The sequence below is a fragment of the Alligator sinensis genome, unplaced genomic scaffold, assembly GCF_000455745.1.
Source record: "Alligator sinensis unplaced genomic scaffold, ASM45574v1 scaffold627_1, whole genome shotgun sequence".
NCBI classification, from domain to species: Eukaryota; Metazoa; Chordata; order Crocodylia; family Alligatoridae; genus Alligator; species Alligator sinensis.
The window spans coordinates 239,420-257,169 of NW_005842635.1; the positions used below are offsets into that span (position 1 = coordinate 239,420).

At 45.3% G+C, this 17,750-nt stretch overlaps 1 long non-coding RNA gene across 1 annotated transcript; it reads left to right on the forward strand.

Annotated features, from left to right (window-relative positions):
- The first annotated feature begins 547 nt into the window (after positions 1-547).
- Positions 548-12,971, forward strand: LOC102374672. Its single transcript, XR_001358768.2, has 3 exons — positions 548-877; positions 9,037-9,346; positions 11,852-12,971. It is a non-coding gene; the product is annotated as an uncharacterized LOC102374672 (long non-coding RNA).
- The last annotated feature ends 4,779 nt before the right edge of the window (positions 12,972-17,750 follow it).

The window sequence follows — 17,750 nt, forward strand, 5'->3', positions numbered from 1 at the left end:
GTCTAAGTGCAGGTCCTCAAGTACATCTGAATTGGCAGGGGAATTACTTAAACTGAGCACAGAGTTAACTTGGGCTGAGATTGAGGGAAATAGGCATGCAGTGCATTTCCTACAGCAACTTCCCTGTGTTGTAAAGTTACTACGTGCTTTTCAAGGGATAACTTTACCCTGGATTTGTGTGATTTAGTATATAGTAGGACTACATATTGTATGTCTGCTTTGCTTTTCCTACATTGAGATGGCCATTTATTACACAATGAACATATTGTGTTTTCACACACATTATCTCATGTGGATGGGGTGTCTAAAATGAAAGATAGCATTATTAAGGACCCAAAGCAGAGGCCACCAAATAAAATGACTCAGAAGTGTCATAACTAAAAGCAACTATACCCATGTCACAAGCAAGAAAAACAAATTTATGCCCACGTCACAAACAAAAAATGAAACTTAAGCCCACTAACAAGAAACGAAACTTAAGCCCATGATTTATGATTGGTCAGAGTGAAAGGGGACACCCCTGCAATAAAACCCTGCAATAAAACCCTGGCGAAAACTGCTGTATAATTGGCAATTCTAACACAAACCAGATGACGTGGCATAAATCAATTGGTTATAACACAAACAAAACCAGCTTGCACTTCCGCCCAAATTGGAGAACTCTGAACACACACAGCAGAGTAACTTGGCGGTTTGATCACCCACCAATAACTCCCTGTCATCGGCGGTCCCGACGTACCCAAACCCCCCCCTGCAGGCTCGTCAGCTCGGTCACAGCATCTCTTTCGTCACGCATGGTCGATTGTAACCAGATACGTATGCTCGGTTGTAACTAAAGCAAGTTTGCTACCTGCATCGTATTTCATCCTGAGGCGGCGTAAGTAAACAATCTCTTATAACCAACACGTGTCTATGCCTGGTTAATTTCACTCCATCCATTAATTACCCACCTGTCAAGTCAAAAATCTAAACACTCCGGTGAGAGTCAGGATGCAGCTGCCGGCAGCTGCTCTGATTCTCGACAAGAATCTTTACTTGGGTTTGAGAAGCTATATACTATATTTGGAAACCTAAACGAAGAAATCCCAGGTTGCGGATCTTGTCAGTGGGAGTAAGGTTTTATGGTTTACCCTTGGGATGACAAAATTCCTTTTTGAAAAAGTAACTGAAATGTCAGCAGTTCTTTGTTCACAAAAACATCCTGAACCAACAAAGTTAGAGATGCAAGTGAAGTGGAGGAAAACAACATAGTTAATAAGAAGCAGACTATGTTTCTTCCTTCTGAGATTATTAAAAAGGAGGGTTTTTAATGGAAGTTAGCTGAACATAGTTAGTTTTAGGGTTTTTTGTGATTTTTTTTTCTTTCTACTAAGCTCAAATATTCCACTAGGTGCTGTTCCTACATGCTAAGACACTTTATCTGTCCCTAAGCACTTTGTTGAAAAGAAACAAGCTAAATGGATACTTAGGGAACAAAGATAGGCTAAGAGACAACCTCAAGGTCATACGGTCTGTGACAAGGCTATGAATTCAATGCAGTTTGCCCATGTTCTTAAGCCATACCTTCACCTTAACATTATTCTCTTTGGTGCTGTTTGCGAGCATCAGAAATTTTTAATTGATCTTTATTCCTGTATAAATATATATGATATTTTAGAAATCTAAGAAATCAAGGCCCCTGGTAAGAAAACAACTTGTGTTTCTGGACTCCAATCCTGAAAGCATGAATTTATATATGCCCTTAACTTTGTCCATGTGCGTAGTTTCCTTGACATCTTTAGACCTACTCGTATGTGCAAGTGTTAGCATCATCTATCTCTGATATAGTAGATGGAACAACAAAACAAAAAAAAAGGTTTAGGCACATTGTGGGTGAAGAGGTGCAGGAAGGAAAATCTTTAAAACAAGATAGATTTGACGTGTAGGAAGTGGATTATATGAAAAAGCTGCATTTCTGAAAATGGGAGACATTGGAAATACAATTAACAGATATTTAGGAGAAACTGATGATCCTTAATTGTTTTACAGAGGCAAAATTAATTTAATTAGCAATGGTGTTGTTTTCAAATTGTGGTCTAATGGATCAGTTTAATTAAACAGCAGGTTTGCCAACATTATTTGGCATTGGAGTTGTGAACCTTGATATTTTGTTTTTAGAAAAAGAGTATGATTATATACGGGGACAAAAGACAAAGGATCAGGTACAAAAGGAGAATTCAATATTGCAGATACATCCTTCTTTAAGGGATAGTTCATACAAAAAAACAAAACCTGAACTAATCTGTATACATAAGAGGAAAAGATCAGAACCAAAAATTAAAATAGCAGAAGCAGCAAGCATAGAGAAAAAAAAAAAAGGAAGAAATCAATTAGAATTAGAAAATTGTTTTAGAGTCTTAGGGTCCTGACACACATTCAAGTTAAAGCTGGATAGAAACAAGCTATAAACTTACACATTTCAGGCACTAACTTTGTAGCTGGTTGACTGTTTTTGTAGTTGGATGGACATTATTATGGTGTGATAATTACTTTGCATGTAGCTGGCCTAAATTTATTCTGCAATTAACCAGTTAATTTTGTAATATGTCTAATGTGTGGCAGGGGCCTCTGACATGTTTGAAAACCACAAATAGTTTCATAGTTTCTAGGGCTGAAAGGGACCTGAACAGATCATCAAGTCCAACCCCCTGCCCTGGGCAGGAATGTGTGCTGGGATTATAATACCTCAGCCAGCTATCTTTCCAACCTCCTCTTGAAGACCCTCAAGGTAGGGGAGAGCATCACCTCCCTTGGGAGCCCATTCCAGAGCCTGACAGCCCTAACCATCAAGCAATGCCTTCTGATATCAAGCCTGAACCTGCTTTCAATCAATTTGTGGCCATTATTCCTTGTTATCCCAGGTGGTGCCCGGGGGAACAGAGCCTCACCTATTTTCCGCTGTTCCTACCTGGTGAGTTTATAGATGGCCACCAGTCTCCTTCAGTCTTCTCTTATGGAGGCTGAATAGATTCAGACTCTTTAGTCTATCTTCATAGGGCCTGGCTTGCTGCCCCCTGACCACGCAAGTGGCCCTCCTCTGGACCCTCTTAAGGTTAGCCACATCCCTCTTAAAGTGCTGTGCCCAGAACTGGATACAGTACGCCAACTGCGGCCTGACCAGTGCCTCATAAAGGGGAAGGATCACCTCCTTGGACCTACTTGTGATGCATCTGTAGATGCACGACAAGTACGGTTAGCCTTACCGACTGCTTCTTCACATTGGAGGCTCATGTCCATCCCGGAGTAAAAAATAACTCCAAGATCCCTTTCTGCCATTGTGTTGTTGAGCATGGTGTTCCCCAGCCTCTACATGTGTTGCAGATTCCTTCTCCATAGATGCAGCACCATGTACTTGTCTGCATTGAATTCCATTCTATTCTCATCTTCCCATTTCTGTAACCTGTCTAGATCTAGTTGGATTCTGTCCCTCCCCTCCAGTGTGCCCACTTCTCCCCACATCTTTGTGTCACCAGTGAATTTGGGCAGCATGCTTTCCACATGCAGCTCCAAGTTGCTGATAAAGATGTTGAATAGCTCAGGCCAAAGGACTGAGCCCTGGGGAACTCCACTGCTCACATCCGTCCAGGTTGAAAATGACCTGTCCACCACCACTCTCTGGGTGAGACCATTGAGCCAATTTGCCACCCATCTGACTGTGTAGGCATCAATGCCACAATCACCTAGTGGTTTTTTGGGTTTTTTTTTTTTATGAGAATGGGGTGAGAAACAGTGCCAAAGGCCTTCTTGAAGTCCAGGTAGAAGACATGAACCTCAATGCCCAATTCTAAGGAATTTGTGACCTGGTCATAAAAGGAAATAAGGATAATCAGGCAGGATCTGCCCACAATGAACCCATGTTGGTTGCCCCTGAGCATTACCTCCTATGCTGGGCCCCTGCAGATACGTTCCTTGATAATTTTCTCAAAGGTCTTCCCAAAGACCGAGGTGAAACTAACTGGCCTATAGTTACCCAGGTCCTCATTTCTCCCCTTCTTATAAATGGAGACCACATTAGCCATTTTCTAGGCCTCTGGGACATGGACAGAGTACCACAAGCTCTCATACAGCTGTGCCAGGGGCCCTACTATGACCTCTGCCAATTCCCTCAGTACCCTCAGATAAAGAGCATCCAGACCTTCTGATTTATACACGTCCAGCCCCTCCAGGAATTCCCTAACTAGATCATCCCTGACCCTGGGCATGGTGTTGTGTCCCCTAAGCCTATCTGTATTCATTGAAGAGATCAACTTTTTCCTTTTCTGCAATCACCAGATCGCCAAAACTGTCCTGTAGGGGCCCCACGTTACCTGGTGCATTCTTCTTACTCCCTATGTATTTGAAAAAGGACTTTTTGTTATCCTTAATTCTGATCACTGTCCCTAGTTCCATCTCTGCCTTGCCATTCCTAACCACCTCCCTGCAATCATGAGCAATGGAGATGTAATCCTCCTTGGTGATTGCCCCTTATTTCCAGTGATTTTATGCCACCTTTTTTTCCCTCAGGCCCTCCTGGATGCTTTTACTGAGCCAAGGGGGCTTTTTAGCATTTTTGCCCCCTTTGTTTCTCATTTGGACTGACTCCCTCTGAGCTCAAAGGATTGTCTCCTTAAGGAACAAACACCCATCCTGGACTCCCATCTCATTGAAGCTCTGAGTCCCCAGTGTTTCTCTTACTAATCGCCTTAGCTCATTGAAGTCGGCCCTCCTGAAGTCAAGGACTTTTGCCTTATTGCTTGCTTTCACCACCCTATGCTAGATAGTAAATTCCAGCAGACAATGGTCACTAATGCCTAGGTAGTCAAGCACCTGTTGATCCCTGACCAGGTCAGCACCTGTGGCAAGGACCAAGTCCAGCTAGGCATTTCCTCTGGTGGGATTATGTACCTCTTGGGTTAGGTGGAGGTCCTGTATGCAGGCTGAAAACCTACATGAGTGTTCAGACCTGACTGACTGATCCTCCCAGCAGATGTCTGGGTAGTTTAGGTCACCCATGACAACCACATCCCTTGTCCTTACAGCCTCCATGAGATGAACTGAAAATTCCAGGTCCAGCTCATCTCCCTGGTGAGGTGGTCTGTAGTAGACATCCACTATCAAGACCCTTTCTCTACAACCCCCTTGCATTTTAACCCAGAGCGCCTCAGTTTGCTCCTCTTCTGAACCCGTACTGATCATTGAGGACATGTACTGCTCATTGACGTAGAGCGCTACACGCCCCCACCTCCCTTTTCCTTTTCTCCCTAGTCTATCTCATCTATACAACCTATAGCCCTCAATGTCTACTGCCCAGTCATGGGTAGAACCCCACCAGGTTTATGTCAGCCCAACTAGGTCTGGGTTTTTGCTAGCTACCAGGAGGATGAGTTCCTCCTGCTTATTCCCTATACTTCTAGCATTTGTATAGAGGCAATTGAGACCTCCTATGGGTGTTCATGCTGCTCTCTTATTCCCAAGCTAGCCTGAGCCCTTGTCACTTACCTAGGGTGTTCCTGCTCGCATCACCTGGCTTGACATCGAAGTGTACTCCTGTAACTCTGCATCCCCATCCCCCAATGAACCTACTTTAAAGCTCACCATATGAGATCAGCCAATCTGGAAGAGAAAACATGCTTACCTTTTGGGCAGAGATGTAGCCCATCCCGCCCTAGCATGTCTCCTGCACAGAAGTACGGGTGTTGGCCAAAGAATCTGAAGCCCATCTGGTAACACAAGCTCCAAAGCCACTGGTTGACTTCTCTGATGTAGGCTGCATGGTGCTGTCCACATCTACTCATTGGAAGAACAGATGAGAAAACCATCTGTGCTCCTGTCTCCCTAAACCTTGCCCTCGGAGTCTTGTAATCTCTCATGAGACATTCTGGACTACTCCAGCTGTGTCATTAGTGTCCACTTGGATGAGGACCAAGGGGTAATGATCAGAGGGCCATATGAGGTCCAAGATCATCAGTGTGATGTCCTGAATCTGAGCTCCAGGCAGGCAGCAAATCTCACGCACCATGGGATCCGGGTGACAGATGGGTCCCTCTGTACCTTTCAGGAGGGACTCGCCCATGATGAAGACATTGTATCTCTTCCTCTGGGTGTTCCAGCATCGTTCAGTCTGCACCATGTGTGGAGTGGCATTGGCTCCTTTGTAATCATCCTTACCTGCCTTCTCCTCCAGTGCTTCCAGGGCCTCATACCTGTTTCCTAGTTGTACAGGAGGGGCCGACACTGCAGCAGCATGAATAGTCCTGGCCCTGGTGGTAACTGTCTGCCATACTGCTGTATTGGGTCCCTCCCAGGGTGCCTCTTCACTAGGTACTTGTCCCTGCAGAGAACGGAAATACCCATCAAGTTCATTCTCAGCAGCCCTGATACCCCTCCACCTGCTGACCTCTGCCTGGAGTTCCCTCACCTGCCTGTCCAGGGCACAAAGGTGGGCACACATGGGACAGGCAAGGGAACTCTCACTCCCCACTCAGGCCACAGAGGCCCCACTAGGCAACCCTCACAGACAGCGGGGAGGGTGGCTGTAGCCTCTTGGTGGGCTCCATCTGTGTGGATGCCTCAGAGGAGCCCCAGGCAGGCAGCATCACCGGGGCCAGGTCCCTGGCAGCCCACCATGTCCTTACCATTATTGTAGAGTGAAGTTTCTTCTTCTCTCCCCTGCCAAAGCCTGCAACCTTGCTCCTACTTCTTGCCTGCTTTTACTTTATGTAAAGTTTTCTTTAATAGCATAATGATAAGAAACTTGGACAGTGCCTTTCTTGGCCATTGTGGAACTCCTTTCTCCTTGAACTTTGTGTCTTTAAAAGATCAACTGATTAATGTTCTAATATTTTAAAAATAGATCTGAACATAAAAATAAATGTATAAATGCACCTTGTTACATTGCTGAGTAGGCAACAACAATGTATTACACTTGCTATAATAGTATAAATACCACTATATTGCAGAATGTTGACATGATATGTGTATTTATGGTCATTATTATACATGAACATAGTAATGAAATAAACTGTTTTCACTGCTATTCATCTGGGTGTTTACAAGCACAGTAAAATAGGTAAGATGATTGATGGTTAGGTATGAAACTCTTATTAACCACTGCTGGATAGAAGAAAAAATCCATTTTGATTCAGCTGCTCACTTTTACGGCTGGCAACGGATGTGAACTCTTTATATCACCATTCAGCATCCTTTGTGGTCAGTAATCAGAACAGTGTTGAGGCAGCTGCATCCAATCTTTCCTCAAGAAGCTGCTAAAATTGACCTAGAAAATTATTGCTATGAACAAAGGATGACAAATGAAGATCGCTACAGTATCTGCATCTGACCTCTGAAGTAGGTGAACAGAGCTACTGGCAGACAGAATATGTGAGTTTTCTTCTACTCCTCTGGCCATAAATATGTTAATTACAATCCACAGCAAAAACTATAAACAGTTACCTGGCCCTCTTCGGAACCAACAATTTTCATTTTTTAAAGGAAAACAGACACCAGAAAAACAAAAACAAAAATAAATCCTTTTCCATGTTTGTTAAGAAAATTATTGTCTTCATTGAGAGCAGGGCCAGTCCAGCCATTAGGCAAACTAAGCAGTCGTCTAGTGTGCCAACATTTGGGGGGCGCCAAAATTATATGCAGAACAAAATATTATGAACATCATTCTACATAACAGCCCTGGCTGGCTATGGCTCCATCTTGGTCTATGACCTTTGGTTTGGTAAGGAGAGAAAGACCTCTGAAAAGAGCTCAGAGGAAAGATCACTAGAATCATGATTTCTACCTTTCCCTCTATACTGGAAGTGGTGGGAGCGCCAAGGTACACTGTTCACCTAGAGCACCAGTTACCCTTGGACTGGCCCTGATTGAGAGAAGTGGTACACAAAACCAACATTAAAGGCTTATTTATGAATCAGGGCTGTTAAAACAGTTTGGGGCACTCCATAGATCCTGGATCTGAGCTTCCTTAGATATGAGGAAGTTCAGGCCTGAACACTACCTCCCTGGTTCTTCACTACAGGACCACATGTAGTAGGCTTCAGTCCTCAGCTGCTGTCATTCTCTTCTCTGGCTCTGCTATTGTACCTGTGTATTTATTCTGAGTACTGAATGAATACTCTGTGGGGCAGACATGATATTCTATGCTGGAGACAGACACACAATTGCATACTGCCAAGTGTGGACTCCTGTCTCTAGAAGTGAAAGGCTAGTATGATATTAAACCACTGTCCACATGCAATCTCATAAACTAAAATGATCTGCTATTATTTCATAAATTACAATTTTGCTTGGTGAAGGAGCCTTTTAAGATATATTTGTTTTCATGAAGAGTCAGAGACATGGCAGTTATACAATGCTACCCAGTCACACCTGAGCATAATGAAATGTTGGCAGGTATGTGGCAGTTTATAAGGACAGAGTAGCCAGGTGGTATTATGTATGTGCATGGTTCTTTTTTGTTTGTTTGTTTGCTTGTTTGTTTGTTTCCCTGTATGGAAATGCAATTCTACTCATTAACCTTCTTTTACTTTCAAAAATAGAACTGGCTACTGCAAAAGGAGCCAAACTTTTTCCGAGGGCAGCCCAATACTCTCTCAAAAGTGCAGGCATTGTTTTCTGCAAAGGTGCTCCTTTTTTTACATTTGCCTAAACTAAAAATGCTTTAAAGGAAAATACAAAATTAACGCACCAGAATTGCTTTGTTCTGGAAAATCTGCATGACACAAGTAGCATTTATCAAGTGAGAAGACAGATTAGGTGAAGTTAATGAACTGGACAAAGTCCAAGCATGTGCATAGTGGGATGCAAATGCATATTCTCCTTTCTATGGTAGAGCACAGTGGCACATTATGCTATTGTAGTGGGGAGGGAGGGTATTCCACTACTATTGTAGTAGGGGAGGTGGGGGAGGGGGTTCTTATAAAGATTCTTAGGAATACAGAGAATAGTGGATATTCTAATAATTAAATTTTCTCCATGCTCACAGTAGCTTCTATTTTACTTCTCCAGATGGTGGCTGCTCACACTCAGTGTAATGAAGAAAACTGATTCTTCCTGATAATGTCAAAGAGGAAGGGATCAGGGAGGAGGATCATCACAGAAAATGCAATGACTGGAGGAAAGAGCTTCACTCTCACCCCTGCAATGGTTCACTATGTCATATTCAGTGATCAAGTAGGTGAAGAAACATACATGGCTACTGCTTATAACAACATATTGGTGTTTGTTCAAAAGGAGTTCATTTTCTAGAACATTCAATCCAGCTCTTTTCAAGGACAATGATTTCCCTGGATACATGTAAAAAATAGAAGAAATCAAGGTATCAGTGGCTTGTTTATTTAATCAGGTGTTGTTGGGTTTGTTTTTTTTAAGGGTTTAGTAGTGGCTTATATTTGTGCAGCTTGCATTGAAGTTTTAAAAATGATATTAAGGTCACCTAGAGGTGCAAAGCAGCAGACTCTAAAACATTATTATAAATGAAAGTGAATCACAACCACTGATTTTCTTGACTATAGGCATCATATGTAGTAGGACTTGAGTCTCTGACAATGACTTAATTTTTAAATATGGATGTTTGAGAAGTGTTTTCATAATCACTCACTAAAATACTTATCTGCTATTTCATTACAATTCTTATTAAATTAAATCAAAACTTCTTTATTGCTTCAAACAACTCACACAGTAGTTTGCAACATGAGAGTCAGTAATGAATTAGCTTGTTAATTAGCAAATACACAGAGGCATATTTAATGTGCATTTTTCTTTACCTGAAGCAAAATCCTTCAGACTTTTCACTTGAGGAAAGCTCTGTCTTGGGGTCTTGCTCACTCATGCAGATGCCAATGGCTTGTGTAAAACTACTTTCACCTCAAATAATGAATTCAAATTGATTTGGGTCAGCAATGACTGCAATTCAAATAATCACTATTGTTCAGTGATGTGTTTATTAAGTCTCCACAATTAAGTCTTACAATTTTAGAATTAGGAATGTATATTCTGCTTGCCATATTGCATGCTGTATAGGTTGACCTCTGGCTTTATGATCTGAAAGGTAAGGATTTTCATAGGCATGGTGTATTAGTCAGGACTGGGCTTGGTGCTCAGCTGGTGTGGCCCCATCACCTGTGAGAAGTGTTGCTAGTGCCACTCACAGGAGGGGGGGCCACGCGAGCCAAGCATCGAGCCTGGCCCTGTCTTCTGCGAGCAGTGCTGCTGAATGCCAAGCCCAGCATTGCTCACAGGGGATGAAGCTGGGCTCAGTATTCAGCTGATGTAGACTCATCACCTGAGAGCGGCACTGGGCTTGGTGTTCAGCAGTGCCGCTCACAGTGGCCCTATCTCCTGCAAGCTCAGTGCTGCTTGCAGGGGAGGGAGACAGGGTTGCACTCAGCTGGGCTCGGTGCTTGGCTGGTGCTGCTTCATCCTCTGCCAGCGACACCAGCAGCGCCCCTCTCAGGGGATGGGACCACACCAGACAAGTGCCAAGCCCATCCCCATTCCCATCCCCATCGCCATCCCTGTCCCCATCCCCTTCTCCATCCATCCCCTGCAAGCAGTGCCAGCACTGTGTATAAATCGAGTTTGATTTTTAAGACACAAAAATTGGGCTTCTAAACCCAACTTATACACTGTGAAATCCAGTAAATCATTTACTGTATTTATCCTTTAGTGCACTTTCTACTACATGAGAAACCATCTTTGTATTTGGATGTCTCATTTGAAAGGCTATCAAGTGAATGAATATGAATTACCATCTTACTGCCTCAGGTGATCCCTTAGGCCCACTACAGACATTACCTTTTTATGGGTATAAATGATTGGAAACTGGTTTATACCTGTAACAGAACAGAAGTTCGGCACACATAGACTGATTTAAAAATGGCGGAACCGGGTCTAAGATTCCCCCCCCACCACCAAAGGGTGAACGTGTGTTCTGTTTGCTACCAATCTAAAAATATACTGATTACAGAAAACAATGTAATGTGTATTGATTCCACCTCATGCTTTTTTCAGGTGGTCCCTAGTCTTAGAGGCAAATGTTGACAATAATTTGAAAAGAGAAACTTTTATTTGCCACAGTTTATGTTTAGGTGTTTCTAATAGGCAGAATTCACTGTACTGTCCAGTGGGTTGTTTTGTTGTATGGTAATTAAAATCATATATTATAAGTAGTTTTTTTCCTGTAGTTTCCGATTACAACTATTTTTCCTATAGGACATCTTCAGAGAGGCATTATTTGTTTGGTGTGCACATTTACAGGTGAAAAATATTGATAATAAGGTGGAACAGGGAACTTTTTGTGGCTTTCCTTTTTTCCTGTTTCTATTAGCACAGTGGGGAAGAGAGTACTTAGGAAAGAAAAGTTTGCTCTTCTTGCACTACTCTATTCACAGTGAAGCTTTTTTGCTCTTCATTTTTGCTGGCTTCCTGGCTCCAGCCAGCATAAGACAAAGTAGAGCTGACAGCTTCCATGTTCATAGAATGTAGTTTTGCATCATGTATGTTTCAATATCAGAGTTTAACATTTATTTTCCATCAGATATTGTCCTAGAAAACTTTATCAGAAATTTGTGAATGGTCATCACACACATTCACTGTACAGTTTGTACAGTTTGACTATAGCAAAAATAACTTATTTCAAAATTCTTTAGCATTATTGCCATGACTCTAGCTGGAATGTTTATCTCTACTAAAGGTTTTATGACTATATTTGAGGAGATGATCATGGTCAGAACCCAACATAAGCAATTGCACTTTGTCCATCTAAATATTACACAGACTTTTTATAGAATAATTTATTTCTTGATTTTCAAAATCTCTATAGGCTTTGTGCACCATATGTGGATTGGCTTCAGGTCATTTGAATTATGAGTGAAATGATCATTACACAACACACTGGAGTTACTGGGATCATAAGTTTTCTACCTGGGAGACTCCTATCCTGGGACCCTTTGAGATATGTGGGGAGCCGGAGAAGCAAGGGCAACATTGGACCCCTGCTAAACCAGAAGGGACAACTGACAACCAATGCCCAGGAAAAAAACAACCTACTAAATGGATACTTTACATCCGTCTTTCATCAATCCCTTGGGATGCCCCTGCTCTTTATGGGACAGGGAGGCCCAGGTGAAGGAAATTCCTTGCCCTTTATCAATGCTGACCTTGTGAAGGAACACCTTGAGAGGCTGGACACCTTCAAGTCAGCTGGCCCTGATGGTTTACACCCCAGGGTATTCAAGGAGCTGGCTAGCATCATAGCTCGGCCCCTGGCACGGATCTTTGAGAACTCCTGGTGCTCTGGTGGATCCTTAGGCCTATCCCACACTGGTTCCACCCACTCCCCCAGCCCCCATCATCTCTATCCTGCCTGGCCCCACCCACCGCCTGCCCCTCTGACACCCCCAATGCACTTCCCAGGTTTTTTTCTGTGTTTTTTTCTGTTTCTTTTTTTTTTTTTAAGTGATGGTGCCTAGGGTTGTGGGGGTAGCCATGGGGCCCTGGGAGTGCAAGAGGGGGGGGGAGTCTGGGTGGGGCAGCCATTGGAGGGTCTGGGGGAGCAGGGGGTGGGGCAGCCATCAGGGGGGCTGCAGCAGCTGGTGGGGGATGGGACCAGGTGGGGCAGCAATCAGGGGGCTGGGGTGGGACATGTGGGCCTGGCAGGGGGGTGGCCTCTGTGGGGGCCATTTGCCCCCTGTTGGGAGGCTGTACCCCTTGTGTGTGGGCCATCCCCTTTTGGGGGCTGTAGCCCTTGTGTGGGGGCCGAACCCCCTGTTGGGGGGGGGCATAGGTCTTGTGTGGAAGCCAAATCTCTGTTGGATGGCTGAACCCCCTGTTGGGGTGCTGTAGCCCTTGTGTGGGGACTGAATCCCCTGTTGGGGGCCATAAACCCTGTGTGGGGGCCATAGCCCCTGTGGGAAGGCAGCAAAATATATATTTATGAATTAATGAAACATGTATTTAGATTTCACTTTATTATTATGATAAGAGACATGCTTTAACACTGGAGATATATCAATAAAACATTGTCGACCTGATCACAGTCTCTGTCTCACTCTCTCTCTCTCTTTATAGTGGTCTTTTGTTTTACTTGTGGAGGAACATGGATTTGGGGGTAGTTTACAAATTGACTTTGGGATTTTTTTTTACCAGGGATTTTTCAGTTTTCCAACAGGGAACACCATAATTCCTACTAGGACCCTGCCTGCTCAGAGTTTGCACCTTGGACCCAGCTGTCTGTGGCTGACCTCCTGGCCAGTTGGGGTGAGGAGGACAGGTTTTGACAGTTCAAAGCAGGCCACCACACCCAGAACATCTTTCAGGTGATATCTACCCAGATGGACGGGCAGGGGGCACATGTGGTAGTAGTGCTGCACAGAGGCCAACCCTGGAGCCACAGCCCACTGGCCCAGAGAGGCAGATGGCTCTATTGGATGTGCAGTCCCCATCTGGATCTTGCAGGTGTGCAGCAGGTCACAGCCAGGCAGCATCCCCCTCTGCCAGACCCCTGCAGTGGGTAGAAGGTGCAGGGAACTCTCAGGGCTCCTTCAGCACTCCAGCTGGCACAAAGGGTAGAGTCCCCAGGTACCAATTAGCTGGGCCTCAGAAGCTTCTGAGAGCTAGTAGCCCTGAGCTACTTGCCAGGGTGGCTTTTTATACTTCTGGGGACAACACAGGTGCTGGCCCCTGGATCTAGCTCCCCCTGGCTGCAGATCTGAGAGGAGTCAGGCAATCTTATTTTGCCCCAAGTGGCACAATTTGCTCCACAACAAAGTGCATATCCAAGTACATGCACTGAGGCAAAAAGCCCCGGCTCAAATTTGTACCACTTTTATTTTAACTGCTGCAGGCAAATGTGCTTGCATGTGTGGATGTGCCCACATAGGCCACTTCAGCCTGACAGAAACAGCAGCAAATGTATACTTTATGGTTACAGTCCTTTCAGAATAGTATCTCTGAGGCTGTCAGTGAACAGCTGAAAAGATTATGAATCAACTGTTTCCCCTTTTTTTTCTGTCTGTCAATTCAAGATTGGCCCCATCAGTCACTTACTAATAGTTCCAGTGGACTAAGTCAAAGAACCTGGCTGCAGGACTCCACTAAAATGGCAGTTCATCCTGCAGCCAATCCAGTGCTATTTTAATGACAAAGAATGGAAAACAAGATGAACAAATGGAATTTGCACAAGAGAAAGGGGAAGTTTTTTACATTTTTTACTTAAAAAGAAAGATTTCTTTAGATGCAATATGAAGAAAATATATTCTATGAACCAAGCATCTGATATTTGTTTATATACTGCTTGCTGTCTGATGCATTTTCTGAATGTGCAGTTATCCATTGTCTTCCTTTAGTATAACAATGAGTTTTTGTAACTTTCCTTGATCTGTACTGAATATTTATTTTCTTGCCTCTGGTAGCAGTTTTAATTGGCCTTTTTTTTAGTTTGTCCACACTGCCCAGGGAATAGGATAACTAACTGTACAACACTGCAAAAAATGGTAATTACATGGCCACACAGGGCATGTCAACACATGCAGGCATGTGTGCTTGCAGCAGCTCAAATAGAAGCTGTGCAAATTTGAGCCAGGACTTTCTGCCTCAGCGCACATGCCCAGGCATGCACTTTGGTGTGGGGCAAAAAGTACCACTTATGGCAAAATAACCCTACCTGGCTCCTCCTGGATCTGCAGCCAGGGGGAGCTAGATTCTGGGGCCAGCACCTGTGCTGTCCCCAGAAGTACAAAAAGCTGCCCTGTCAGATGGCTCAGGGTTATTCGCTCTCAGGAACTTCTGGCACCCAGCCAATTGGTACCTGGGGACACTACCCCTCATGTCAGCTGGAGTGCTGAAGCAGGTCAGAGAGGTTCCTGCACACTTTACCCACTGCAACAGTCTGGCAGTGGAGGCTGCTGCCTGGCTGTGACTTGCTGCACACCTGCTAGACCTGGATGGGGACTGCACAGTCAGTAGAGGTATCTGCCTCTCTGGGTCACCTGCCGGTGGGCTGTGGCTGCAGATTTGGCCTTTGTGCGGCACTACTGTCATGCGTGCCCCTGCCCAGCTATCTGGGCTGCTACTGACCAGAAGATGTACCTGGTGTGGTGGCCTGCTTTGAACTGTCAAAGCATATCCTCCTGGCCCCAATTGGACCTCCATCTAACCCAGGAGGTGCACAGCTCCACCAGGGGAGGTGCTTTGTTGGATCTGGTCCTGGCCACGGGAGATGACCTGGTGAGGGGTCTGCAGGTGCTTGACCACCTGGATGACAGCGATCATCACCTGATGGAATTCATCATCCAGCACAAGGTGGCAAAGGTCTGCAGCAAGGCAGCAGCCCTAGACTTCAGGAAGGTAGATTTCAATGAGGTAAGGAGAATAGTTGGGGAGACATGGAGGTCCTGGAGGGGAGGGGAGTTGGGTGTCCAAGAAGAGTGGTCGTTCCTTAAGGAGACGATCCTCCAAGACCAAAGGGAGGTAATCCTAACATGGATCAAAGGGGGCAAGAGGGCATAAAAGCCCCCATGGCTCACCAAAAGCATGTGGGAATGTCTCCCAGCTAAAAAGGAGGCATACACCCAATGGAAGGGAGTGGCCATAATGAGGGAGGACTATACCTCTGTTGCTCAGGACTGTAGGGGGGCAGTCAGGAAGGCCAAGGCGGAGATGGAACTGGGACTAGCTACCCAGATAAAGGATGACAAGAAGTCCTTTTCTAAATACATAGGGGGTAAAAAGAAGGTACTGGATAACATGGGGCCTCTGCAGGACATGCAAGGAAATCTAGTCATTGCACCAGACAGCAAAGCTAACCTATTTACAATTTTTGCCTTCATTTTTCTGGGCAAGGACTGGGTCATCTCCCCCCATTGGGGCCCCTGTAGGTCCCAGGGGAGGCGCACCCAAGCCTAGAGTCAGAGAGGACCTAGTCAGGGAACTTCTGGAGGGACTGGTCATATTTAACTCAGCAAGTCCAGACAACCTCCACCCCAGAGTGCTGAGGGAATTAGCAGAGGCCATTGCAGGACCTCTGGCATGGCTTTACGAGCACTCATGGCACTCTGATGATGTGCCAGAGGACTGGAAAAGTGCCAATGTGGTTCCCATTTTCAAAAGAGGGAGGAAAGAGGACCCAGGAAACTATAGTCCTGTTAGTCTTACCTCAGTCCTGGGTAAGCTTTTTGAGAGAATTATCGTGGCGCATGTCCGAGAGGGGCCAGCAGGGGAGATTATGCTTAGGGGCAACCAACATGGGTTCATTAGAGGCAGGTCCTTTCAGACCAACCTGGTGGCCTATGACTAGGTCACAAAATACTTGGTTGCAGGTGTTGTGGTGGACATAGTCTTTCTGGACTTTAGGAAGGCCTACCACACTGTCTCTCACCCCATTCTCATTAAAAAACAAGGAGGCTGTGGTGTCGATACCTACACAGTCATATGGGTCACTAATTGGCTGGAGGACCACACCCAGAGAGTGGTGGTGGATGGGTCTTATTCAACCTGGAGGGATGTGGGCAGTGGGGTTCTGCTGGGCTTGGTCCTCAGGCCTGCAGTCTTCAATATCTTCATCAGCGACTTGGATGAGGGGGTAAAAAGCACCCTGTTCAAATTTGAAGATGACACTAAGATGTGGGGGGAAGTGGTCATGCTAGAAAGGAGGAATAGGTTGCAATTGGACCTAGACAGGTTACAGGGGTGGGCAGATGAGAACAGGATGGGTTTCAACACTGACAAATGCAGGGTACTGCACCTGGAGAGGAAGAACCAGCAGCATACCTACAGGCTGGGGAACTCCCTTCTTGTCAGTGCAGAGGCAGAAAAGGATCTTGGAGTCATTATTGATGCCAAAGTGAACATGGGCTGACAGTGTGGTCAGCAAGGCCAACCGTACCTTGTCATACATCCACAGATGCATCTCAAGCAAGTTCAAGGAGGTGATTCTCCCCCTCTATGTGACACTGGTCAGGCCACAGTTGGAGTACTGCATCTAGTTCTGGGCACCGCAATTCAGGAGGAATGTGGACAATGTGGAGAGGGTCCAGAGGAAGGCCACCCGCATGATCAGGGATCAGCAGGGCAGGCCCTATGAGAAGAGGATAAGGGACCTGTACCTGTTCAGCCTCTACAAGAGAAGGCTGAGGGGGGATTTAGTTGCCTTTTGCAAACTAATCAGGGGGGACCAGCAGGCATTGGGAGAGTCCCTGTCCCCTGAGCACTACCAGGAGTGACAAGAAATAACAGTCACAAGCTGGCAGAGGGTAGATTCAGACTAGATATCAGGAGGCACTACTTCACAGTCAGGGCGGCTAGGATCTGGATCCAACTTCCAGGAGAAATGGTGCTGGCTCCTACCCTGGGGGTCTTTAAAAGGAGGCTGGATGAACACCTTGCTGCACTCGTTTGGCCCCAGGACTCTTTCTTGCCATGGTAGGGGGTTGGACATGATGATCTGATCAGGTCCCTTCTGACCCTACCAACTATGAAACTATGGCCTAATTTATAAATTTGTTATTTTCCATGTATATGGAATCTAATTATTGGATGTCTGCCTTGAAGTTGTCCCCTTCCCACTGCTACAGCAGGGAAAATAAATCTTGAGGGATCAGGTGGCCCCCTCTTTCTCTGACTCCCAAACTTTTCCTACATGCAGCCCCTCCTCCCACCTCCTCCCCCCCACCCCCACTTGCTGCCAGACCCTGCTGTCCCTGACCACATGCAAGTGAGAAGCA